Source organism: Syngnathus floridae, chromosome 7, assembly GCF_059516105.1.
Source record: "Syngnathus floridae isolate MCC-2025c chromosome 7, RoL_Sflo_1.0, whole genome shotgun sequence".
In the NCBI taxonomy this organism is placed as follows: Eukaryota; Metazoa; Chordata; class Actinopteri; order Syngnathiformes; family Syngnathidae; genus Syngnathus; species Syngnathus floridae.
The window spans coordinates 1,156,127-1,184,007 of NC_142419.1; the positions used below are offsets into that span (position 1 = coordinate 1,156,127).

The following is a 27,881-nucleotide window of genomic DNA, read 5'->3' on the forward strand; positions in this document are numbered from 1 at the left end:
CTTTCTTTTGAACCTCTAAATCGCTCGTGTTGCTAACCTAACCTAACCTTAAAGAGAGGACAAACAGATTACTCCCAATAGCTCCTCATTATTTACGAGTTAGCCCCCCCTTTCTTGAACATTCTCTGATCCATGCCGTTTTCCTCCTCACACGCCTGCACCCACACAGGGTGTGCACATAAACGCACACACCGAGCACGCACACAACCGCTCAATCTCACTGCTTCAAACATTCACTGAGAAACTCACACTGTCCCTGCCCCGCCCGGGCCATAGCACCCCCCCGTGCGAGGGGGGGTCGCGGCATCAATGTTGACCGGTTACAGGCTGGCCATTTCCTGCAACAATCATGATGCCGGCCCACCGCCCGCACGAGCATAGCACAGGCCCACGCGCACAGCCCAGACCCGCGACTACGCGCGAGTGCAGGCACGCTCATCAGTCTCAACCTCTCAAAGGGCAGGCCAACTTTGCTGTTGCGCCCTTCATCATGTTCACATTCGACATCTTTCAATGTCTTCTACACAACATTTGTTGTCTCTTATTCTCATCCTATCAAGCCACCGTTCTAGTAACTTTCTGTCACATGCCTTATTTTATCTACTGCCACACCTTGCTCATCTTAGTTTCTCTAACCAACTTAAACACACCATTGTCCACTTCTCAATTTCCCTATTATCGCTCAAAAGCCTCCTAAGCATTCTCCATTACTGATTTCTTCCATAGAACACACATCTCACTCACACACACTGATATACACACCCACTCATGAGGATCCTCTGCGCGCACACACACTCTCCCCCCAATTTGGTTCATTTTGGATATTTTAGCGGTCTGATCTCTCACAGGAGGAACTGTTACCACCGGATAGTTTTTGAGGAGGCCTCACTTCCCCTCGGGGATCTCTTTATTAACCCCAGCTATTTGAATACGATCGTCACCGCACCCTTGTCCGCCACGACGAAGCACTAGGTCCCTGACCTATCCTTAGTACGCGTAAGTCCCTGACTTTACCGTACACGTTACACACGTAAGTTCCAAACTTATTCACCGTATGTATCTTAACTTCATGCACACCTTATTTGATCTGAACGACGGCCTCCTCTCAAATTTCCTCTTTCAATTTGCAGCATTTCGACTTATAGTAACAGGTATTCTGCTTACCTTATCGGTGATGAGGAGACGTCGTACCAGCTCAACGTTGTGCGCTTATTCCAAACGGTTCGCCGACCGGGAGACAGTGTCCCTGACACTGTCCGGTGTCTTGGCTAAAGACCACGAGTTGTCAATTACCCTTCTCTTGACGTCACGTCCGCGGTCACCAAGAAATTGTTAGGTTACGGATTCTAGTTATTGATCTGACTCCAAATTGCGATCAACACTTAACATATAAATTGCGATGTCCTAATCCACACACTGGCGCACCTAACAATTTTGCGAGTTCGTTCTGTCAGAGAGAAGACCAGTAGATCAATCAGACCAAATTTACCAATTGTTTATTCCTGACAAAGCGCACTAATACAGGCCTGGGTCCCGGGTCCCTCACACTAAAACTCGTGGGTTTTTGTGACCACCAAAAGACGACACATTCCTCCGGGTTGCCCAGTTTTAAAGAAACACAATATGAATATTAAAGCATGCAAAATATTGTGAGATGATTGGTCGATGGCCATCTCCTCCCCGGTCCAGGTGTCGCTGAGGTCAGACGGTTGGGTTTTCCCCTCAAAGGCCGGTCTCATAGACGTGCTGTTGTTCTCGTTCCTCACCGACCTTGAGATGGTCTCCTCCGGTACTCCCTATCCGGGCCTATTCCACAACACTTCGAAGAAAACAAGTTCATGCAGTTTGCCTGCACATTCCTCGGCCCCCACCAATCCACACGAGCACTCCAATACTAGATATTAATATGATTATAAGTTTAACACAACCTTAAAAAATATGTTTGCAAACTCCCAAAAGCACATTTCCCTTTAGCGTCTACAATTTTTTACTCCTGAACCGACGGACCAGCCAACCCCTCCACCCCCGTCCCCTGCCTTGTCTCTGCCATTCCATCTTTGTCTCGGCGCGTAAACTAAAAACAAGTAGTATAGTCGAGTATGTCTCCTATGACTATCGATAGGAACTCTAAATCATAAAGGAGCATGGCGAATGAATGTGTATCGCCGAGTTCGCTCTGGAGTATGGCCGGTGTTGTGCCAAGTAGGTATTCCATGCTGCCGGCGCGCACGCACTGAGTGAAAGGCAGAAACCGTTGCTGTGTGGCAGACAGTACCAGCTTGTAAAAAACATGAAGAACACACTTTTGTGCTTGTCAATTTCAATCAACTTCAAAGTAATAAGTAGTAAAGAGTACGTGAGCGTGCACATTGCAGGGAGTACATGGAAGCATACAATAATTTATTAGCCTAACTTTTTCTGTGTCTTTTCGGGGGTATTTTTTAGCAAGTGAAGAGAATAAGATTTTCGTTCTCCCCAAGAAAAGCTAGGGGGTCAAGAATAAAGTGACATTTGGTTTTTGTTAAGGTTTGTAAAGGTTTGAAAAAGCAAAAATAAAACTTTTGTTTTGGTTTTCTGTGTTTTACATGGATTAATAGGGCAAGTGTGACTTTTGGGATAGTCCGGCATGCATTATTTGCTTTTACATTGATTCCTATGGGAAACATCGCTTCTACTTTCAAACGTTTCTACTTAAAAACCCAATCGTGGAACCAATTAAGTTCGTAAGCAGCGGTACCACTGTATTATTTCCTCTCTAGCCAATGACATTGAAAACAGGATCTCAACAGTTTAAACCAAGAGAACCATCTGAGGAGTAAAAAAAATATCAACGCTTCATGAAGCTTAATTTTGCTATTACAGTGGAACCTCGAATTTCAACGCTGATTCGTTCCAGAAGGAGCGTTGAAAAATGAAACTGTTGAGTTTCCAAGCAATTTTCCCCATTAGAAATAACTGAAAATGCAATAATCTGCAAGTTTTTACCCTAATGATCCTTTTTTTTTAATATTTCATTATTATCTATATTTAATATTAAAATTTTTGGCGGCTCGGTGGGACACTGGGTAGCACGTCCGCCTCACAGTTAGGAGGGTGCGGGTACGATTCCACCTCCGGCCCTTCCTATGTGGAGTTTGCATGTTCTCCCCGGGCCCGTGTGGGTTTTCTCCGGGCACTCCGGTTTCCTCCCACATCCCAAAGACATGCTTGGTAGGCCGATTGAAGACTCCAAATTGTCCCTAGGTGTGAGTGCGAGTGCAAATGGTTGTTTGTCTCTGTGTGCCCTGTTAGGGTTTTCCAGGTTATCTTTATCATAGGATTATGTTGGAATGCAACAGGTAATAAATACCTTACCTTGTCCTCCTTATCACAAGGTCATAAAACATCCCCTGACATGTTCAGACTAGAGGACAAGGGCTTTAGCCAGTTTACCCAAACCCCCACTCTGTTTCTCTTAATAAATATCCCCTCGCAGGAACGAGGGTTCAGACTTCATTCTGGAGCGAGTGAACTCTCCACCTGCAGGTGTCCAAAAGGACTTACTTGTCTCCCGTGTGGTTCTTGCAAAATAAGTTGGAGTGAACAAATCTCTAACATTTTGGTGCCGAAACCCGGGATCCCTCATACCCGCTATCTGGCTGACGAAGGAGGACGTGCTGCATTGTCGACAAGCCAGCGTCCATTTGGAGGACCTGGAAAAGAAAGTCCTGGGAAGAGAATTCTTCGCTGGGCCAGCATCTTAGGTCTGCCTTCGTCTGACAGAGGTGGATTGACGGGACCCGGCAGTGCAACGAACCAAGGGGACAAGTAAGTTAAAGGCCTGAAGTTGTGTGATTGTGTTGTTGTTTGTGAAACGCGTAAAAAGGTAGAAGTGCACAGGAAAAAGTAAATTTTGTGGAAGGAGGGGGTGTTGTAGAGTCCCCCTCTGGATGAGGTGTCTCTTTTGGAGCAGTGGTTCTCAAACTGTTTTAAAATCTCAGTACCTCCATGGATCATTATTTGACGACCACTGTTCTAAAGAGTACAACCTCGCGTTGGCAGGGCTGGGGACAAGGACTCTTGTCTTTAGTTCCCAGGGAAGGTGGGGGGTGTTGTAGAGTCCCCTCACTGGATGAAGCAGCTCCTTTTTTTTTTTTAAAAAAAAAAAAGGAGGACTTCGCGTTGGCAGGGCTGGGGACAAGGACTGTTGTCTTTAGTTCCCAGGGAAGGTGGGGGGTGTTGTAGAGTCCCCTCACTGGATGAAGCAGCTCCTTTTTTTTTAAAAGGAGGACTTCGCGTAGGCAGGGATAACTTGTGTGATTGAGTGTGTGACTGGTAGGATAAATTGACTAAATAGCAGTTCTAGCATTGATCCACGGCATTAATACAGGCTAGTAATTTGTTGAAAGGTCAATTTAAACCTGCATTGAGGATCCTCAAAAAAAAAAAAAATTGAAAAAAAAAAAAAAAAAATTGTAAAACCTTAAACTACTAAAATTAAGATGGGAAATAAGAACAGTAAATCTCTTGCTCTGCTCTTCTTTGAGATGAGAAGTTCATGGCAAGTAGATTTCTTAATTGTATGCAATACATGCTGAAGTGGAAGAAAATGTATGGAGTACAAGAAAATTTGAAATGTGGAAGAAGTAGTAGAAGTGCTAGAGTGTGGTTGAAATCTTCACAAAGAGATGAGAACAAATTCAAGAGACAAAAGCTAGAAGGATGAAAACTGATGAGGTCATAAGTGTTCGTCAGACCAGGACACAATAAGGCCCCTGTGAGCGGGTGCAAGGCCGCAGCTCAAACCGCGGCTCAAGCGAGGGGCAAGAGGAGTTTAATAATAATAACAATAATAGTAAGGTGGCAAATTACAAATGACTAGAGATCAATTTGTGTTACACTAAAGTTAAAATATGCAAATCAAGTGGTAAAGAAATGCAACTTGCTTCTAGAAGATAAATAAATAAAATTAGAATGTGCTGTCCTCGTGTGCATGGGAGGGACCAGCTCATGATCGACCACAGGAAATGGCCAGCCTGTGACGAATCATTGTTGCTGAGACCTACCTTCTGCACGCGAGAGCTGTGCATGTGTGTGCGTATGGGTTAAAGTTAAAGTCCCAAATTGATGAAGATTGGCTAAACTTTTAGTATAAAGAAATTTGCTAGACTGTTGTCTATGCCCGGCCGGGCATAGCCCGAAATGGAAACGTGGGTCCCCCTTCCCATGGGCTCACCACCTGTGGGAGGGGCCGAAGGGGTCGGGTGCAATGTGAGCTGGGCGGCAGCCAAAGGCAGGGACCTTGGCGGTCTGATCCCCGGCTGCAGAAGCTGGCTCTTGGGACATGGAATGTCACCTCTCTGGCTGGAAAGGAGCCCGAGCTGGTGTGCGAGGCAGAAAGATTCCGACTAGATATAGTCGGACTAGCCTCCACACACAGTTTGGGTTCCGGTACAAGCCCTCTCGAGAGGGGCTGGACTCTCTTCCACTCTGTAGTTGCCCACGGAGAGACGCGTCGAGCAGGTGTGGGTATACTTATTGCCCCCCGGCTGGGCGCCTGCACATTGGGGTTCACCCCGGTGAACGAGAGGGTAGCCTCCCTCCGCCTTCGGGTGGGGGGACGGGTCCTGACTGTTGTTTGTGTCTATGCACCAAACAGCAGCTCAGAGTACCCACCCTTCTTGGGGTCCCTGGAAGAAGTGCTGGAGAGCGCTCCTTCTGGGGACTCCATCGTTCTACTGGGTGACTTCAATGCTCACGTGGGCAATGACAGTGAGACCTGGAAGGGCGTGATTGGGAGGAACGGCCCCCCTGATCTGAACCCGAGCGGTGTTCTATTGTTGGACTTCTGTGCTCGACACGGATTTTCAATAATGAACACCATGTTCAAACATAAGGGTGTCCATGTGTGCACTTGGCACCAGGACACCCTAGGCCGCAGTTCGATGATCGACTTTGTAGTCGTGTCATCGGATTTGCGGCCGCATGTTTTGGACACTCGGGTGAAGAGAGGGGCGGAGCTGTCAACTGATCACCACCTGGTGGTGGGTTGGCTCCGATGGTGGGGGAAGATGCCGGTCCGACCTGGCAGACCCAAACGCTCTGTGAGGGTCTGCTGGGAACGTCTGGCAGAATCTCCTGTCAGGAAGAGCTTCAACTCCCACCTCCGGCAGAGCTTTTCCCACGTCCCGGGGGAGGCGGGGGACATTGAGTCTGAGTGGACCATGTTCCGCGCCTCCATTGTTGAGGCGGCCGACCGGAGCTGTGGCCGTAAGGTCGTTGGTGCCTGTCGTGGCGGCAATCCCCGAACCCGCTGGTGGACACCGGCGGTAAGGGATGCCGTCAAGCTGAAGAAGGAGTCCTATCGGGCCGTTTTGGCCTGCGGGACTCCGGAGGCAGCTGACAGGTACCGGATGGCCAAGCGGAACGCGGCTTCGGCGGTTGCTGAGGCAAAAACCCGGGCGTGGGAGGAGTTCGGTGAGGCCATGGAGAATGACTTTCGGACGGCTTCGAGGAAATTCTGGTCCACCATCCGGCGTCTCAGGAGGGGGAAGCAGTGCAACGTCAACACTGTTTACAGTGGGGATGGCGTGCTGCTGACCTCGACTCGGGACGTCGTGAGTCGGTGGGGAGAATACTTCGAAGACCTCCTCAATTCCACCTACACGCCTTCCATTGAGGAAGCAGGGCCTGGAGACTCTGAGGCGGATTCTCCAATCTCTGGGGCCGAAGTCACTGAGGTAGTCAAAAAACTCCTCGGTGGCAAGGCCCCGGGGGTGGATGAGATCCGCCCGGAGTTCTTAAAGGCTCTGGATGTTGTGGGGCTGTCATGGCTGACACGCCTCTACAACGTTGCGTGGACATCGGGGACAGTGCCTCTGGATTGGCAGACTGGGGTGGTGGTTCCCCTCTTTAAGAAGGGGGACCGGAGGGTGTGTTCCAATTACAGGGGAATCACACTCCTCAGCCTCCCTGGTAAGGTCTATTCAGGGGTGCTGGAGAGGAGGGTCCGTTGGGAGGTCGAACCTCGGATTCAGGAGGAGCAGTGTGGCTTTCGTCCTGGCCGTGGAACAGTGGACCAGCTCTACACCCTCGGCAGGATCCTCGAGGGTGCATGGGAGTTCGCCCAACCAGTCCACATGTGTTTTGTGGACTTGGAGAAGGCGTTCGACCGTGTCCCTCGGGAGGTTCTGTGGAGGGTGCTTCGGGAGTACGGGGTGCCGAGCCAACTGATAAGGGCGGTTCGGTCCCTGTATCACCGATGCCAGAGTCTGGTCCGCATTTCCGGCAGTAAGACGGATTCGTTCCCAGTGAGGGTTGGACTCCGCCAAGGCTGCCCTTTGTCACCGATTCTGTTCATAATTTTTATGGACAGAATTTCTAGGCGCAGCCGAGGCGTTGAGGGGGTCCGGTTTGGGGACCTCAGCATCGCGTCTCTGCTTTTTGCAGATGACGTGGTGCTGTTGGCTTCTTCAGGCCGTGATCTCCAGCTCTCGCTGGAACGATTCGCAGCCGAGTGTGAAGCGGTCGGGATGAGGGTCAGCACCTCCAAATCCGAGTCCATGGTCCTCGATCGGAAAAGGGTGGAATGCCCTCTCCGGATCGGGGATGAGATCCTGCCCCAAGTGGAGGAGTTCAAGTATCTTGGAGTCTTGTTCACGAGTGAGGGGAGGATGGAGCGTGAGATCGACAGGCGGATCGGTGCAGCGTCGGCAGTAATGCGGACCCTGTACCGGTCCGTTGTGGTGAAGAGAGAGCTGAGCCAAAAGGCAAAGCTCTCAATTTACCGGTCGATTTACGCTCCTACCCTCACCTATGGTCACGAGCTATGGGTCGTGACCGAGAGAACGAGATCTCGGATACAAGCGGCCGAAATGAGTTTTCTCCGCAGGATGTCCGGGCTCTCCCTTAGAGATAGGGTGAGAAGCTCGGTCATCCGGGAGAGACTCGGAGTAGAGTCGCTACTCCTCCACGTTGAGAGGAGCCAGATGAGGTGGCTCGGGCATCTTATCAGGATGCCTCCTGGACGCCTCCCTGGGGAGGTGTTCCGGGCATGTCCCACCGGTAGGAGACCCCGGGGACGACCCAGGACGCGTTGGAGAGACTATGTCTCCCAGCTGGCCTGGGAACGCCTTGGGATCCCCCGGGATGAGCTGGATGAAGTGGCTGGGGAGAGGGAAGTCTGGGAGTCCCTCCTAAAGCTGCTGCCCCCGCGACCCGACCCCGGATAAGCGGAAGAAGATGGATGGATGGATGGATGGATGTTGTCTATTCAATTTACACCGCAGAACAGAAACAATTTTGACAGATAAAAATGAGAGGAAAAGAGAGAAACCTGTTTGCGAGCAGAAACTAATCCACACTAGTGCATGTTAAGTGTCAAGCCCACATGAGAAATTCGAAGAAGAAAAAAAAATGACAGAACATGCTTTCAGGAATTGGAAGAAGCTAAATTGTGAATTTAAGATTTTGCAATGCTACATTTAATAGGAATAATTGATTGGTTGATTATACAAAATTCTAAATGCAAGCTAAATCTGAGAGATTGAGTTCTTCAAATTTAAAAACAAAGAAAAAATTCAGATTAATTTGCCAGTTGTTTGTTTTAGTTAAGTTTTTTTTTGGACTGGTGGATTGTTCTACCAGGAAACCTGAGTTGAAAATGATATATGAATGTTGTGTGGTGAGCTTGGATGAATTGGGACCAATGTGATAGTATGACTCCTTTTTGGAGACTGTGTGAGATGCATATGATGAGCATTGATGAATGATTGCCTGAATGAGAGGTTGAATGGTTGAAGTCGTTGGCGACTACTATAGAAAATTAGTAGAGCGACTTTAATGAAAGAGTGATTTTGAGCAGGTTGAATGCTTAAAAGAAAACGTAGCTTTTGGATTGATAATTAACTAGAGAAAAAACTGGAGAACCAGTAACACACGTAGAAGATGTGTGAACTTAGAAATTGAGAAGCGTTTTGGAAAGAAAGTCAAATTAAATGATGATGGTATGATCGTATGTCGTAAAGAACGCATTCTCCCAAAAAGTTTGTCAAGGTGTGAGGCATGGGCGTTGCCAAGCCTCAAAAGGAGGGAGTGAGTAGGACAGATAGTGGAAGATAGTAATAATACAATACTTTATGACAATGAATTTTCGAATACATTTGGTGTTATACTGTGGTAAATTTTTTGTTCTGGTGTAGATAGGTTAGCAACACGAGAGATTTAGAGGTTCAAAAGAAAGACAGTTAAAAGAAAACATTTTTGATTTGGACAATTGCAGGCTAACAGGAACATGAGAGCGATAAGAACTACGAGGTGGGATCCAATTTCATTGGGGAGATTGAGAATTCACAGCACCATACTCTAAGTCACATTTTTGAGCAAGCATGACAATAACATGTGAGAGGTCAAGACATACAGATCAGGGCTTGATGTGGAAAGCAGACCTCAATGAGTTGATTTTCAATAATGATACTGGAGACAACATACTGTCCGATTAAATTGGAACTATAGATAAAATGTAGCTAAAAAAAAATAGGATGAGTTGCAGGATTTACAATATAAAAACGAGACCGCTGTTATTAGAATAATTTGAAGTTTGGTAAATAAATGTTACCAGCAAATTGATGGCAGCAGCTATATTTGGAGATATTCTTACAAGTTTGATGTCCCAGCCTGTCATTCTCAGTGTCAGGGTCCCTGAAACCCAATCCGAGTCTTCGCCTGCAGCCGTGAACAACTACAAAATGGTGCCTGGCTCTGAAGCACCTTTGACCTTTGGCAAAGGACAAGAAAAGACTCCTGTGCTTGGAGGGGGACAAGTACACTCCGGAGGACAGACAACATCCTCGGGGACGAGAAAAGACAGTGAAAAGCGGAGGAACTCACAATGATGAAAATTGACTCATTTGAACAATGGACTCATTCAAGAGTGATGGATGGGGTCGCTCTGAAGCAACAACAAAAGAACACCAACTTGAGAGGGTGACGTGCGGCAAAAAGATATGGACTTGGAGTGTCCGACAACCAAATCGCACTCCTTGGTACGGCGTTACCAAATTTGGTGAAGCTTGGTTCAAAGTGGAAGGGAGGTTCATTGTGCACTGAGTTTGACAGAACTGAGGAGATTTGATAAATAAATAAATAAAAATTTGAAAAATACGTAGGGCTACAGAGAAAAGCATTATAATCAGAGATTGAACGGATTTGGATAAAACAAATAGGCTAAAACGGTAGGAAACAAGAGCAAGATCTGATATTTTGGCTCATCAAGCTTAAAACGTAGAGGTCGAGTTATATAAATTTTAGAACAGGACATTTGGCAGTCAGGAGGGAGCGAGGTTGCTCAATGTACCTACGCAATACAATAGTAAGGTTTTTTGTACCACAGTGGAGGTTGGATGGTCAGAAAGTTAGGTACGTTCAATTTTTGACATTCACACAATCATGCATAGGAGTCACAAGGCGACAGTTAACAAGTCGATGACTGCAATAGGGGCCACCTACGACTGCACCGACATGAAAAAGTAGAAGCGAGATAGCAGAGTATGGGATTATATGCTAAAACGTCTGCTATACAGTTACCAATAGGAGATTCTATCAAAAGAAGCTACATGAGAGATGGATTAGAATCCCTACGTCTGTGTGTGTGTGTGTGTGTGTGTGTGTGTGTGTGTGTGTGTGTGTGTGTGTGTTCACACCCTGTGTGGGTGCGAGCGTGTGAGGAGAAAGAAGGCATGGGTGAGACAATCTCTTTTAAACCAGGAGGCAATAAATGGGAACGCCCCTGTCATAAATAGTTTTTGGTTAAAGGAAATCATTAGGAGGTGTTCAAACTCTTCCCGCAAACACTCCTATTTACCAGTTAAATGGGCACTACAATTGACTACGAGAGTTGCAAGCAACAGATAAAGAGCAGTCCTTGGCAGATTATATGATCAGGACGCTCAAACTGTGTCAAAGACAAATTTACTGCCGCTTGATCTTTCCTCCTCACAGGTCGACAACCCCATCAATCCAGGAGACTGGGTCTACATCGAGGTCATCAAAAGAAGGAACTGGGCCAGCCACGACGGGAGGGACCATTCCAAGTCTTGCTGACTACACATGTTGCATCCAAGGTTGCAGCACCCACAAATGCATTAACGACGACTGCTCTCCAGGAGGAAACTGGATGGGAGCTTTGGACATCACCGCTGTGTGCCAGGATGAGAGAGCCGTTTTCAAGGTGTAAGGGCTCTACTACCAACATGGCTGCAACATCGGACGGGACCTACTTCATCCAGAAGTTCAGAGGCACTGCCTCACCTGCATCCTGTGAGTGCACGTGCCTGTTCAGTACGGATCATGGTTTTGTGGTCACAAGAGTAGTCCGATGCTGCCTGCCAACTGGACACGAGTGTGTGCGCCAGTGTGTGACAGACCTCACCTACAGACTAGAACATCATCAGCTGACGAAAACGCGAGCACATATACAACTTCTTAGACGTGACAGATGTGATAATGATAATGAGACGTGGATTGCGTAGATGCTGTTCTGTTGAGCATGTATTACGGAAACTTGTTGATTTGACCATCGAAAATGCTTCGCAAGTGATGGATACAATGATGTATTGTTTCTGTGTTTTTCTTTTTATTTTTTATAGATAGCATTCTGGTCGCCTGTGGCAAAGGGGCCGTGTAAGAATTTTCCTGCTAATGACATCTGGCCAGCAGGTTTTTCGCTTACACAATAAGTTTGATCTGGGGTGTTGAGGTAATGCCTCATCTTCACTGGAAAGTGTTGCTATAATTGTTTGTTGTTTTTTATTTTTCCTATTCTTCTTTCTTCATTATACATATATATGTGTTTTTTTTCTTACTTGTCTTTGTTATTTGGGGTAGCATAATCATATGATAAAACAGGAGGGAGATGTTAGGGTTTTCCAGGTTATCTTTATCATAGGATTATGTTGGAATGCAACAGGTAATAAATACCTTACCTTGTCCTCCTTATCACAAGGTCATAAAACATCCCCTGACATGTTTAGACTAGAGGACAAGGGCTTTAGCCAGTTTACCCAAACCCCCACTCTGTTTCTCTTAATAAATATCCCCTCGCAGGAACGAGGGTTCAGACTTCATTCTGGAGCGAGTGAACTCTCCACCTGCAGGTGTCCAAAAGGACTTACTTGTCTCCCGTGTGGTTCTTGCAAAATAAGTTGGAGTGAACAAATCTCTAACATGCCCTGCAATTGGCTGGCAACCAGTTCAGGATGTTCCCCGCCTACCGCCCGATGACGGCTGGGATAAGCTCCAGCACACCCGCGACCCTCGTGGGGACTAAGCAGTTCAGAAAATGGATGGATGGATGGATTAAAATGTTATACTTTTTTATACATTTGTTTTTTCTATACCACAATTGTGGAGCAAAAATGCACAAAGTTGAATATGCAACATAAATTAAATAAGAAACACATATATATTTAAGATCTACATACCTTGACGTTGATGAGGCGCTCAATCTATGAATGCGTTGGTGGAGATGAGGTGCGAGGGGGGAGGTTGTTGTTTGGAAGGGGAATTTCCTGATAAGAAAATTCCGGTGGCTGCATTTTGTCAATGTTTTTCTTTCGTTGTTTTTTTCCCTATGGTGACACTAGTTAGCACGTCCACCTCACAGTTCAGAGGGTGCGGGTTCGATTTCACCTCCGGCTCCCCTGTGTGGAGTTTGCATGTTCTCCCCTTGACTGCATGGGCTCACTCCAGGCACTCCAGTTTCCTCCCACGTTCCTAAAAATGCATGGTAGGCTGATTGAGCACTCCAAATTGCCCGTAGATGTGAGTGGGAGTGCGGATGGTTGTTCATCTCTGTGTGCCCTGCGATTGGCTGGCAACCTGTTCAGGGTGTCACCCGCCTACTGCCCGATTTAAAATCCTCTCTACTCTCTCTCTACTCCCTGTAGCCTCACCATTCCACTTGGATCATCTTACACACATGTATATGTCAGTTAAAAGTCGCACAGATCAAGCAGCATTCAGAGCCGAATGTCACAGAGAGCATTTTGGATCATTACGCTCACAACTCAGGGGCCACCAAGAGAGCCGAATGTCACAGAGAGCATTTTGGATCATTACGCTCACAACTCAGGGGCCACCAAGATGGGATCGGCCCACATCAAAACCAAAAGAAAAAGGTCCTTTCTCAGCTGGCTGTCCAGTTATATTTATGGTGTTGTCCGCTGAACACTTAAACGTTCGGCCCTCCGAAACTACAAATCAGCTAGACGGCGAGGATGAGTTGCATCCCGCTAGGTCTGATTCTGCTGACTCGTTTCATACATTATGTGTGTCAGAGAAAGAGATTTTGTAGGTTTACGTATTGTTCTGTATTGTATTCCTCCACAATAAAGTACATTTTGTTCATATTGTTATTGTGCTGTACTGTGTTACTTCACAATAAAGTACTACAGTTTGTGTTCGTTCTTTTATTTATACTGCAAAGGTACTATACATGCACAGAACAGTGTGGGAATGGCTATTAAGGGAATGGAAAAGGTTTATGTAGCATAAAAATATGGGGGGGGGTCTAAAGCCTTAATATTACATAAATGGTCATGAATGAGTGGAGCAGGGCGACCAAATGCAGCTTGGACCAGGGTTTATTGAAGGGAAGGGAGGTGGGCAAACAAAGACACAGGCGGGACAGAGGCTCATGGACAGCAGGCAGGAAACAGAAGTCCACTCGGACAAGAAACAGATACGGGAATAGGTTTTAACTTTCGCACTTACTGGCTTTCTTTGTGGCGCAGTTGTTTGGCAGCCCTATAGGAGCCTATTGAGTTGTGCTCATGTCATCTGTGTGTCTTTTATATACCCGCTCTGTGGTATGAATACTGCTGGGTAGTGATTTCTTCTCATAACGTACTTCTCCTTCTTCGTAATACCATTTGGGTATTCACGTTTTGTTTTGTAGGCAATAATTTGTTGATAAATAGTTGGGTCCATTGTGCGGCAGCGTATTGTTAGAAAACAAATAGCGAAATGATATGAAGTGCGCACTTACAAGGTGGTGTAAAATGGGTGCTTCAGTGACAAGTTTGAATTCAAGACAATATTGTTTGACCAAAAGAAGGAAAACATTATTATCTATTTGTTTATTTACCGTAATTTTCGGACTAAAAGTCGCTCCGGAATATAGGTCCATTGTGCGGCAGCGTACTGTTAGAAAACAAATAGCGAAATGACATGAAGTGCGCACTTACAAGGTGGTGTAAAATGGGTGCTTCAGTGACAAGTTTGAATTCAAGACAATATTGTTTGACCAAAAGTAGGAAAACATTATCTATTTGTTTATTTACCGTAATTTTCGGACTAAAAGTCGCTCCGGAATATAGGTCGCATTAGCCATAAAATGCACAATAACTTGAAAAAAAAACATATATAAGTAGCTACGGAGCATAAGTCGCATTTTGGGGGGAAATTTATTTGACAAAATCCAACACCAAGAACAGACATGAACGAGCAACAACAGGCTAAACGATAGGTATGCTAACGTGACATAAACACAAACAAAGGGCTGAGAACGGGCCTGACGTAACATTCAGAGTTATTCAAAAAACTATTACATAAATAACACGTTTATAAAACCATCTGTGTCACTCCAATTCATTAAATCCATCGATCGTCCTTTTGTCAACAATGGGTGCGCGCCGCTGACGGCGCTTGCACTTCAAAATATTCCACAGGCCCATATAACGATATATAAATTAGATATCAAATAATTATTATATAAGCAATAATATTATCAAACCATCTGTGCACTCTAAATCATTAAATCCATCGATCAAATTCCTTGTCCTTTGTCAACAACGCCGCGCGTGCGCCCTGACGTCAGCCCAATTGTTATTCCACAGATCTAGTATATAACTATATCGTAGCGTTAACTAAGTACAAGGAAAGACATGGGTTTGGTAAACGGCTCTTTATTTAACAAAACAAACTTCCAGGCGTGTGGGGGCGTGGAATTCCAGCCACGGAGGTGGAAGAGAGATCCATAGAATAGGACCGGGCGTGCGTATAAGCCATGACCGAGCCCCATCCACCGTCCCCGGACAGCCACCCGGCCGAGCACCGGCCCCCGACTTCTATCCACGGAGGTGAAAGAGAGCTCCGTAGAGTAGGACCGGGCGTGCGTAAAAGCCATAATAGTTTTTCAAACCTTCTATGTCACTCCAAATTCTTAAATCCTTCAAACTCTTCCTCCTCCGTGTCACTTACAAAACAAAGCCGCTAATGATGCCGGTAGTACGTGGGGCCCTTCGTCATCTTCGTCATCCCGTGATCAATCTTTGTCCTTTTTGTAAACGCCGCGCCGCACCGCGTCGCGCTGCTGACATCACTTGAAATTCAAATTACAGTAATCCCCTGCTACATCGCGGTTTGTTTATCGCGGTTTCACTTTCTTTTTGGGGGGGGGGGGAATTTTTGACATTTTTTATAGAGTTCCTCTAACAAGTTTTATCCCACCCTCCCCACCACCTGTCACTTTGCTTGGGACAAAAAGAGCCTTCAGAACTGAAATTTCTTCTCAATTTTTCATTCAAATCAATTCACTCAAATCATTCTCGTTATGAAAGATTTGATCACAAAACGTGTGGCTTTTTCTTAAATGAACACATTTGACATTGCTATAGCGTCAGCTTTTAATTATATTGCGCTGTCATTTTAAAGCAAATTAATAAATGCAACAATATTCATCCATCCATTTTCTGTACCGCTTAGTCCCCACGGGGGTCGCGGGCGTGCTGGAGCCTATCCCAGCCGTCATCGGGCAGTAGGCGGGGGACAATGAAGTGTAATTTGGAATTCCCTCTATTTCTGTAGATAGCCTTAAAATGTCCACCTGGCGTCAGTGATACGATTCTATTCTATATTTGCTGGTCAGGGAGACTTCAGTTTCAGCAATGTGTGCAATCCTATAATAAGGTAAAGTGGCTGTTGTCGTCCATCACCAACAGCGCTGGTCAAGATCTCCTTTTTAGGTCTGAAGTAAACTAGTAGATTGAAAACCGCAGCTGGTACACAAAGCCATGACATCAGCTCTTTGCCAGGTATAAAAGATATGGGCCTGACAGGGGTTGGGGGCTTTTTACATCCATGTCTTGGGGCCACTCAACTTTTTGGAAAGACTTCACTCTGACATCGGTTGAATAAACTCTTTTTCCAATCAGCCGTGTGTCCCTGAAGTGTTCATTTGTCTGGAGCCAGCCACCGACCACCGAGTGTTTTTTGGAGACCAGCGAAGCAACAAAAACCATATACCACAACACCCTAAACCGGTTGCCAGCCAATCGCAGGGCACACAGAGACAAACAACCATACGCACTCGCACTCACACCTAGGGACAATATGGAGTGCTCAATCAGCTTACCAAGCATGTTTTTGTTTTGGAGGGCCGGAGGTGGAATCGAACCCGCACCCTCCTAACTGTGAGGCGGACGTGCTACCCAGTGTTCCACCGAGCCGCCAAGAATTGCAACAATATTAATTTGCTTTGAAAATACCTGAGTAATAAAATGGATGGATGAATGATGATCACAATTAAGTAGTGCAGGAAATGGGGTCAAAATACAAAAAGTCCTGCCTAGCTACAAAAACAGATATGCTCAAACCTCATTGAATAAAGTACATAAGCAGACAAGTATATTCACATGTTAAATAAATAAAAGAAACATTTTAAGCATATAATTATACCTACACACCAAATCAATAAAGAAGACATAACTAGACATTTTTCATAAATGGTGATGAGAAAGGTTTTTATAACTTTATGATCTGATATATTTCTGAGCACATTGAAATAACAAATGACTTTTGATATATTGCCTAAATAGCTTAATGACCCTTAAGGAACTGTGTAATGCATGCCTGATGTTTTTTCTCTGAATCATGGACACGACCAGAGTCGTCTTGACCGTTCAGTACTTGATTGTATCTTGTGTTTTGACTAATGCTAGACGCCAGTTTTTTATTACTACTGAACGCTCTGCACAGAGGGAAATAGTTTGCCTAACAAAGAAAAGATACGGTTGGAAGCATGATTAAACTAAGAATAAGCAAAGACATGATGTATCAAAAGAACAGCAATAGATTAATGATGTCACAGCCAAAAGCTAACATAATTTCGTACAAAATGACAAAATTAAAAGAATCCAGCAGTACGACTGTCTATGTCCAAGATTGGAGAAGAATGTTCACAGGAAGGTCACGTGGAGATAAAACCAGCAGGTGCCAGAAGGAGCCACCCAAAGACTCGGCCAAAGATGATCGCCAAGGCCGAAAGACGGGATGGAAGACAACAGCCCCCCCTCCACACACACACACCAACAGAACCCCACCTCCACACCGAATTGCCCATAATCAGCACCACTCCCATGCAAGCAGACTCTCCTTCGAACTTGCCCCACCCCGAAGACTCATCACCCATCAATCTCGGCCCACAATGTGCTACTGAATATAAAACTGATCTAACAACCTTGGACTTTGCCTTTTCTGAATGGAAACTTTCCGCTCTTGAAGGGCCCAGCGCTGTATTGTACTTTCCTGAAAACAGAGCTTTTTGAACAAGAATTGTGATTGAACTCAACTATTCTGTGTAAGTCTAATTTCTGCTTCAGTGTCTTTGCATTTTCCTAAATCTGAAGAAATCAAACGAGCACGCAGTGAGTAAACTGGATAACAGGTGATTGGCAAAGGCTTTTGCCGTGAGGCGCAGATAACGAGCTCCCTAAATTGTGGACAGAATCCAGCAGTAGAAAGTCTCCTTTGTAATATATACTCCTTGTAGCATGTAACGGTACCCAAAAAGAGGAGTTTCTTTGCATCGAGGTTTATGCAAAGAGCTCACATAATTATATCGTTGCTTTTTGGTGAAGTGAATGAGTGTCTGCACGACTGGTCATTGAATGCACCCCGCTTCAACGGCAGAACGCGGATGAATTTAAAGACATCAAATGAGAATAATCCTTTATGAAAATCAAAATTGACTGACGCAAATGTGAGTTCTTCATGTTTTTATTGAAAACAACATAGTTGTTCTGCCCTCAGAATTGTTTTCATGATGTAAGAAATGTTTTCTATGTAAAGAAGCATACACAATGGTTATTTGTCGTTCGGAAGCAAACCGGAAATGTATTTTGAAACGCACCGGAAGCTGCGCATGTTTTTGTTGAAGCGACTTGACAACTGATGAGTTGCGAGACGTTGGCGTTACTCGCGTCATCTAAGCGAAACTTTCTCCTCTCCTTATGCTCACGGAATCAACGGCTGTAATTTGTCATTGTTTTATTGGATAACTTTATTATTGTTTACAAGATAAGAAGAAAACTTATAGAAGAAACTAAGTGTGTTTGTTGTTTCACTTGCAGTTTCACTCGTTGTGTTTAACACTGAATCGAAATAAAGGGAGCAAGACGCTCTGAATCCTGGCTCAAGTGTTCTATACATGAGTTTGGCTGGCTGATGAACTGTGACAACGTACATGAAGTACATAACGCACAGGGAGATCAGTACAATAGTGCTGACGCCGTACGACGCCGTACAGCATCGCCTTTTCGCTTTCCAAACAAGGCGTGCGCGCTCCCGCTGCAGGGGGAACTAAATCTCACGGGGGAACCAAATCGAGCACAACACCGGCGACACCGATGCCGTCGGTGCATGTGTCGAGCTCATAGAGTGAAGCCCCGTGTCGGTGCGCGTATTGCTTTAAAAAAGCCACGTGGCCGAACGAGCAGCATTGTGGTCTGTCAAGAAAGCGCATTGTCAACGGGATGGATCTGCTAAAACAATATCTGATCTTTTGCGGTTCATCCTCGGAGTTATCAAGAATTATGGAGCAGCCCCAAGTCAGATACTGGGACAATCAAAAGACCCACTACACTGCACTCCAGCCACATCTGTGCGTGTTGAAGTGTGTTTTCAACGGCGGGAAAAATTGTGCCCAAAAATCGCAACAGGCTCAATTTAAAAACATTGGAAAAACTTATTGTTCTAAATAAAAATTTGTAAAAAACAAATCTCAGTGCACAAGCATCCTCTTTCACAACACGTTCACTTAGATTTTCATGTTACGATACATGTTCACATTATTGATTGGCTGTAACTAAAAAATAAAACATACCGTATTTATTCTAATTATCACCCATATTCTAATAATTGCCCAGTATGTGTTAGCGATGACATAAATAAAAAACATTGATACCTCTAATTATTGCCCATGCTGCTAAAAATTCCCCCCAAAACTTACGTTTTCCTCCGCGACAGCATGCCGACGTCATTGCGCAAGTTTAAATATGACTGATTTGACAGCACGTCGAATGTCCCTTTTAAATTGTTTTTCTCCATAAACTATGTTACAATTACACTCGTCACTCCGCTACAATATCCTCACACAATTACATTATCGGGGCGTGCGCTCGAACAAGACGGTCACGATAACATGACGTGAGCAACATGTGATGTGCGACGGTAACGTGTCGCATCGATGGAGCGTCAATTGACGCACCCCGCTGTTAGAGGTAGATCAAAACAGCCGCTGTTCTAGTGTTAAGAACACCAGTGAGATGCAGGTATTGCATACTACATAAGGAAAATATACATGTCGCCCATTTCAGTGCCCCTTGGCGGTCGAAAAAAAAGTGTTCTCTATTAATCGCCTTGGGCGATAATTAGAATAAATACGGTATTTTAAATTTAAATGAATATGTGAAACAATACAATATAAAATATAATTTCTTAAATTAATTAATGTATATACTAGGTCATCAAATCAGTGTCAGTCGTGTCTGTCAACTAGGTTGTCTGTAGTATTTTTAAGGTCTAGCGGGTGTCAGTGTTAGTTGTGCTCACTCTAACTTATTCTTGCAAGAACCGCACGGGAGACCGTATGCCCTTTTTAAGCACTTGCAAGTGGAGAGTCATTCGTCGCTGTGCGTACAGCGATGATCGAATGAGGTCTGACTTTGGATTCTTGCGAGAGAGTATTTATTGAGAGAAAGCAGGGTGGGGGTTGAAGGAATGAGGTCGAAATACAAAAAGTCCTGCCTAGCTACAAAAACAGATATGCTCAAACCTCATTGAATAAAGTACATAAGCAGACAAGTATATTCACATATTAAATAAATAAAAGAAACATTTTAAGCATATAATTATACCTACACACCAAATCAATAAAGAAGACATAACTAGACATTTTTGATAAGTGGTGATGAGAAAGGTTTTTATAACTTTATGACCTGATATATATTTCTGAGGACTTTGAAATAACAAATGACTTATATTGCCTAAATAGCTTAATGACCCTTAAGGAACTGTGTAATGCATGCCTGATGTTTTTTCTCTAAATCATGAACACGGCCAGAGTCGTCTTGACCTTTCAGTACTTGATTGTATCTTATGCTTTGACTAATGCTAGACGCCAGTTTTTGATTACTACTGAACGCTCTGCACAGAGGGAAATAGTTTGCCTAACAAAGAAAAGATAAGGTTGGAAGCATGATTAAACTAAGAATAAGCAAAGACATGATGTATCAAAAGAACAGCAATAGATTAATGATGTCACAACCAAAAGCTAACATAATTTCGTACAAAATGACAAAATTGAAAGAATGAGGTACGACAGTGTATGTCCAAGATTGGAGAAGAATGTTCACAGGAAGGTCACGTGGAGATAAAACCAGCAGGTGCCAGAGGGAGCCAGCCAAGGACTCGGCCAAAGATGATCGCCAAGGCCGAAAGACGGGATGGAAGACAACAGCCCCCACACACACCGAATCGCCCATAACTAGCACCCACTCCCATGGCGAACTTGCCCCACCCCAAAGACTCATTACCCATCAAACTCGGCCCACACTGGCATGTGCAGCTGATATAAGCTAACCAGAGAACCTTGGACGTTGCCTTTTCTGAATGGAGACTTTCCGCTCTCGAAGGGCCCAGCGCTGTATTGTACTTTCCTGAAAACAGAGCTGTCTGAACAAGAATTGTGATTGAACTCAACCAACCTGTGTAAGTCTAATTTGTGCTTCAGTGTCTTAGCATTTTCCTAAATCTGAAGAAATCAAACGAGCACGCAGTGAGTAAATTGGATAACAGGTGATTGGCAATGGCTTTTGCCGTGAGGCGCAGATAACGCGCTCCCTAAATTGTGGACAGAATCCAGCAGGGTAACATTGGACATGTTTGGTGGTCACCTCAGCAACTGGTTAATCAGTGCGGAGGGTCCCAGCTCATTGTTTTACAAGGTCGTGGAAACAGAAACTAGTGGAGCATTTTAGATGACTAAGCAAGAATGTTTCCACACCATTTGGAAAGTTTCAACAACTGAATGGTTAAACTTTTCAGAGTCAAGGAAAGGTAAAAGGTTTAAACAAAGTTAATAATTCTAGTCTACATTCCAACATAATCATATGATCAAGATAATCTGTAAACCCTAACAGTCAGCAGTCAGTGACACAGTATCGACACAGTGTCAATATAGTTTGCCACTGTGTCGGCACGACACACGACGCCTCATGGACCCATCACTACTGCTGCGGCCTGAATTTCCCCACCCCCGGGATCAATAAAGTTTCAATCAATCAATCAAGCAAGCAAGCAAGCAATGACCGTGAGCCTTCACACAAGACCAGAGAGGAATGGACGAGCAGGACAGGAACAACAGGCACAGACACAGACGGGAATCAACAGTAGACACCGACAGGGAGAAACACACGGGCAGGATTTAAATACATGAGGTAACAAGAGGGAGCGGGTGACAGTCATTACAGTGATGAAAGGGGTGTGGCTGAGGGAAGTTGCTGGCTGAGCGTCCTATGGCACAGCACGTGACATAAATATCTCATCAATATCGCATCTCCTGCAAGAAACGAGGTAACATAGTATATAGTTTCTGAATCACTGCCTTTTAAACCACGGTCAACAAGATAGATTTGATCAATCCTGCTTCATTGGCAATCTGAATGTAAATTTGTAACGTAGCCTCAAAAGCCACATCAGTGCTCTCATCAACCATAGGGCTATATAAATTCATCCAAGCTCTGTCTAAATCCTCTTTATGTTGCATTGAGAGCACAGTGTATAGTGTCTGAAGGAACTCTTTGTGGGAGCTCTGACGGATGTATCAAACACGAACCCTCTTTACGACAGTATCATCAGCAGCACAGTCTTCTTCAGAATCTATCAGTGTGTCATCCTCAGCCACATGAATCAATGGCTTGAATTCTTTGTTGCCCGGAAAAAATAGAAAAGGAACCTTGATGGTCCTCAATAAGTAGTATGAAAAACAGTGCCCCCCGCGGTGTTCAAAATGGATAGATGGATGTTTGGTGGTTGAGAGCAGTGACATGCGGTGAGGTTCATGACTGGGGAGGCACCACGTCACCCCCGGTAAAATTTGTCCGGCATCTAACCTTGTCACAAAAAAGGTTGGGGAACACTGCTCTAGTGGGGCTTATTCATTATTTAATTTGAACTATTTTAATCAAAATATCATATCAGCAGTCTTAACGCATAAAAACACTCAACAAACCACATGGAATCAAAAACTTGTTTTCGATCGTGCGTACCACTCCGTTCCGAAGTCCCGCTGTCCGAATCAAAACTTTTAGCTCCGGAGTTGCTCTTCCTTTACTGATGACCTCCTGCTTCGGCCAAAAATCCATAGTTGAAAATCGTTTGGATATGTAATCCTCCATTGTAAAACAAGATGTAAAAAAACAAAAACAAAAAAACCCCAATGTTAAACGAAATAAATGGACGACTGCTCCTCAGTTCACTGTAAATTTGAACTGGAGATCTACAGGTAGGTGCATGAAGCATCCCGGGATCACTAGCACCCCCTGCCATAAGACTGGAGAACGTTTTTTCGTAGCCTCCGTAAGGTATCTTTTCAAAGCCGTTATGTTCATCTAAAGAACCATGACGTTACAGACAGATGACAAAAACCACAATATATTACACACGTCAGCTTAACAACGGAAATTAGTTAATATAGCCACAGTGTTTGAACACTTAAACAGGGACATAAAGACAGAGAGCAGTTATGTCTAACTGCATAGCCCAGGTATGGGCAAACTACGGCCCGCGGGCCACATCCGGCCCACGGGACCGTTTAATCCGGCCCGCCAACCCTAAATAAATTGTATTATTACACATTTTTTGGGGGTCATTTTGCCTGCAATTACTGCGTTTCCCCAGTAGATGGGGAACCACTCGCATGCGCATTTACTACCGGAAACCGTGTTAGAAAGCTCGTTGCACACTCGCAAGTACGTGTACGTACTCAGTAGTACGGAAATGGCGCACTCGCGCTCTATTTGTATCAGTGCCGAATTTAGAGCGTGGGCTGTGACGACAGCATTCTTGTAATTTGCGCGCCGATCTTTCGGATACAGTTTTACGCTAAAGCCACCCACAAACCTTCCCCTGGAATCCTTCCATTAAAAAGAGTCGCCCAAGGAAAAGCAAGGTGGACACTGAGTGCCGAGTGTTTAAAAAGAGTGGCCAATTTGGCTCGACGTACGCGACGTGACGTTCAGCCACATGAACATCAACATCAACCCGTCACAGTTCTTGGTAAACGGACCAACACCTCGGATCTCTCCTAAGAATTGCCACAACAAATTTTACTCCAGACTATGACACACTAGCAAAAAAAGGGGGACCAACAACACTGTTCCCACTGAAAATGAAGGGGAGGCTTTCAAGTTTGTTGTAAAAAAATGCATTTTGAATATGATCTGTACAAATAGCAGGGATTGAAACTAGCGACCATTCTCATTTTCAAACAATGCAGGATACTCAAGGACATTGATGCACCACCTGTTTGTGACTAATCTTAACCTGTAAAGTTCTTAAGGCTTACTTTAAGGAAGTGTTTCCCATTTCCTCACCTCTGTTACCAGGTGTTTGTGAGTTAAAACTCTGCTCTGATTTTCAGATACCCCTCACCGTGTTGCCGTTTTGATTACTTTATTTGGATGTATGCTTTCACCGATTCTTCAAGATGATATATTTGGTCAGAATGTTTGCCGTTTGATGTGATCTCATAAGATAAACATCTTTCATTAATCTCACCTGCAGGCACTGAAGTGATGGAGACTGTTATTCATAATAACAGTGTTGTATTTTATGAGAATCACTGATAGCAGTTTTTTAGGGATGTTTTTTTTTTTAATGCTGTTAATAAATGCATTTCTTTTCAAAAAACTTTTTTTGAATACCCATGCTTTACTACCTACTCAAGGCCAAAACCTTTTATGCGATGACCTTTACAGGTCGTTTATATTACTTCACACAAACACTACATCCATCTGCTCCTGGTTCGGCCCCCGGTCTAAATTTAGAACCCAATTCGGCCCGCAAGTCAAAAAGTTTGCCCACCCCTGGCATAGCCTGTCAACATAGGAAGCCGTGTGATTACGCAATCCTCAGAGGAGGCTAGACAGGAAATTGGCTCCTCCGAGTAGTGTTGGCTCGTGAGTGAACGATTCGTTCAATAAGAACTAATCTTTACAGTTAACGAGAGTGAACGAATCACTTACTAAAGTGATTTGTTCTTTTTTTCCGTTTATAAAACTTCAACCGGTAGGTGTCGGTAATGCCCATTGAAGCTGGTGCCACCTTGCCGCAAAACAAAACGAAGAAGAAAATGACGTAACTTCCCGTTCACGAACGAGTCGTGAATTGCATTTCCCGTTCACCTACGAACAAATCTGTGAGTGAACGAATCGCTCATTGAGTGAATCACTCACTGAGTGAATCACTCACTGAGTGATTCAGATTTCCAGTTCACCGCGAGAACGAATCAGTGAGAGAACGAATCCTGGCTTTCCCGTTCGCGAACGAGTCAATGAGTGAACTGCCTTCCTGTGCATCAACGGATCAGTCAGTTAATATGTTGCGTTTCCTGGCGTGAACTATGTAAGCCAGAATGTAGATGCATGATTTACTTATACAGCGGGGCCTCTGTTTTCGAACGTCCCGGTTCTCGAACAAATCGGTATTCGAACAACAAATTCGAGGGTTTTTTTTGCTTCTGATGTCGGACGAAATTCGGTTTTTCGAACCTCGCGAAATGAGCCGAGAGGACCCGCATGCCAACTGACTCCGTTCGTTATTACGTTCTCCTTACTCTGAGGATTGCATCAACTCTAATCATGCTTCCAAAGGAAGCAAGTGGGAGCAGTAAAGCCATCCTCAAACACAAAGACGCTCCTAAAGCAATGCGACACTGAGCGCCCGGCGCGCTGCGGTTACGCGATCGGACCAAATTAAGCTCCCTGCGCACTGAGGTCCACTTAAATTTTGGAAAGTACATTCGGATTTTAAAAATATTTTCTAAATTTTAGCGACGGCTCTGTCACAATAATGCGACCAGCGCGGTGCAGTTCCGCAGTCGTCGGCGCGCTACGGTTGCACGTTTGGCGGTGCGCTGCAGTTGCGCGATCGGACAAAATTAAGCTCCCTGCGCACTGATGTCCACTTAAATTTTGGAAAGTACATCAGGACTTTAAAAATATTTTCTAAATTTCAGCGACGGCTCTGTCACAATAATGCGACCAGTGCGGTGCAGTTGCGCGGTCGGCGACGCGCTACGGTTACGCGTTCAGCGGTGTGCTGCAGTTGCGCGATCGGACAAAAATGCGCAAATGAAAAAATGCTTCAAAAAGGCAGGTTTTTGTCTTGGAACGGATTAAATATTTTTACATTATTTGTAATGGGAAAATATGATTCGGAATTCGAACGATTCACTTCTCGAACAGCCTTCTGGAACGGATTGTGTTCGAAAACCGAGGCTCCACTGTAGTAGGTTTTAAATAACGTATATGCATATATATGCTTAAATATCGTTATCCAATATATCGACTGCAGTTTCACATTAGATTGCTGGTTTGAGCTGTACTTTTATTATTATTATTATTATTATTATTATTATTGTTATTATTATTTTAATAAACATTTATCCAGCCATTCAGGAACTGTACACTTCACACTGTTCCAAGAGGGCAATGAACATCATCAAAGACACTACTCATCCTGCACACAGACTGTTCTCCCTTCTACCATCAGGGAAGCGGTACCGCAACCTGCGGTCCCGCACAAGCAGACTGAGTAACAGCTTCTTTCCTCAAGCCATCAGACTCATGAACACACTGAGGAAAACCACTTGAACATTCCAAAGTCACCATGCCACTTGGCACTTTACTCTTGCACCTTATATACAGATCTACACTTTTTCACTTTACTTCTATGACCACTGATTGTACTTCTGCTGCTGTGTATGTATGTGTGTGTGTGTGGGGGGGGGGTTGTGTGTTATGTCTGTATTATGTCAATACTCTTATTACACACTGTGTGTGTGTGTGTGTGTGTGTGCGTGTGTGTGAATGTGAGAGAGAGTATTTTATTGTATAGTATTGCACATGTCTTATCAGCATGTTAGTGTTTGAATGACTGCAATGTGTAAGTGTGCATTGTCTGTGTTTATGTTGTGAATGAATATGTCAGAGAGAATTGTAAATTCAGTATGAGTAAGTTAGCTGTGTGTGTGTGTGTGTGTGTGTGTGTGTGTGTGTGTGTGTGTGTGTTGTGTGTGTTGTGTGTATGTGTGTGTGAGAAAGAAAGAGATTTATGTCAATGTCTTATTTAAATGTTCTTAGTTAAACTGCACATTGGAGACTGGTCAAACGCAATTTCAAACTTCTGTGCTAACCCTGTTACATAGAATTTTTGACAATAAAGTAAACTTGAACTTGAACTTATTCATGGAACGATTCCTTTGAACGAATCTTTTGTGAACCGAATCTAAAGATTCAGTTCACCTAAAATAACTGGAATGCACATCACTACCTCGGAGCGAATCGTCTTCGGTTTTAGAATAACTATACAAATTCAGCGATTTTGGTTCTAAATGATACAAAACTATTGAAATTAAAAGGCAAATGACTTTATAATAAAAACAATTTAATTTGTTTCCCCCTTTTCATGATGGCAGGGGAGGCGTGCCTCCTCTGACCACATGTCCCTGATTGAGAGCCACATAATTGTTTGAGGACTGTCCTGTAAATATTAATTTCAGATCTTTATGACCTTAGAGTATATCACCAGTTCATGGAAAATACACCTTATCAATATTTCTGATGCGATCGATGTGATTAAAAACTCAATAGTGTGCATGTAAAACCTTAAGCCCACCTAAATTTTATTTTGTATATATTCCACCTCATGATCAACATGCAGTAGAGTACCGTCTAAACTTTAGCCAATTTTGTAATGCTCAAAGACAATGGGATTTATCTGGCCACTGGCAATTAATACATTTGTGTCCTTCTTTTTTACATTTGTGATTCAAGCTTGAAATGACCATCGACTCGCTGCTGGTAATTTGCATATTTATTGCTGTTTAGAACAAAGTGGTGGAGCCGATAATGTTTAGGGGTGGGAATAAAAAATGGGGTGAATGATTGATTCATCAATTCCAGTCAGAGGTGGGCAGAAATATAATGAAATGGCATGACAGAAAGAGGACGAAAAACATTTTTGCACGCAGCTAATTAAACTTGAAGACAGTGGAATGTCTACACTAGAGACGACTATTGCTACTTTGACAGTGGGATGTCTACACTATAGATGACAACTACTTCTCTGTCATCTAGCCTTCATTTCCCCAGTTTAAGTTCCTTCTGCATTATTTAACAGTTATGAGCTCTACCCAATTCACATTTTTTGTGAAAAGAGAATCAGCAAATCTGTTTAAATAGATGCTGACAAGGTATGGACCAGCAAAATTTAAAACAGGGGATTAATTTGGGATTAAATCATTAACAATCTCACAATGATTCATTTGCACAGTCAGATAAGAG

General features: G+C 44.3%; 1 long non-coding RNA gene across 1 annotated transcript; it reads right to left on the bottom strand.

Moving 5' to 3' along the window:
• Positions 1-452: 452 nt before the first annotated feature.
• Positions 453-19,618, bottom strand: LOC148394771 (uncharacterized). Its single transcript, XR_015859453.1, has 2 exons — positions 19,265-19,618; positions 453-1,819 (listed from the first exon to the last, which is right to left on the bottom strand). It is a non-coding gene; the product is annotated as an uncharacterized LOC148394771 (long non-coding RNA).
• Between the last annotated feature and the right edge of the window lie 8,263 nt (positions 19,619-27,881).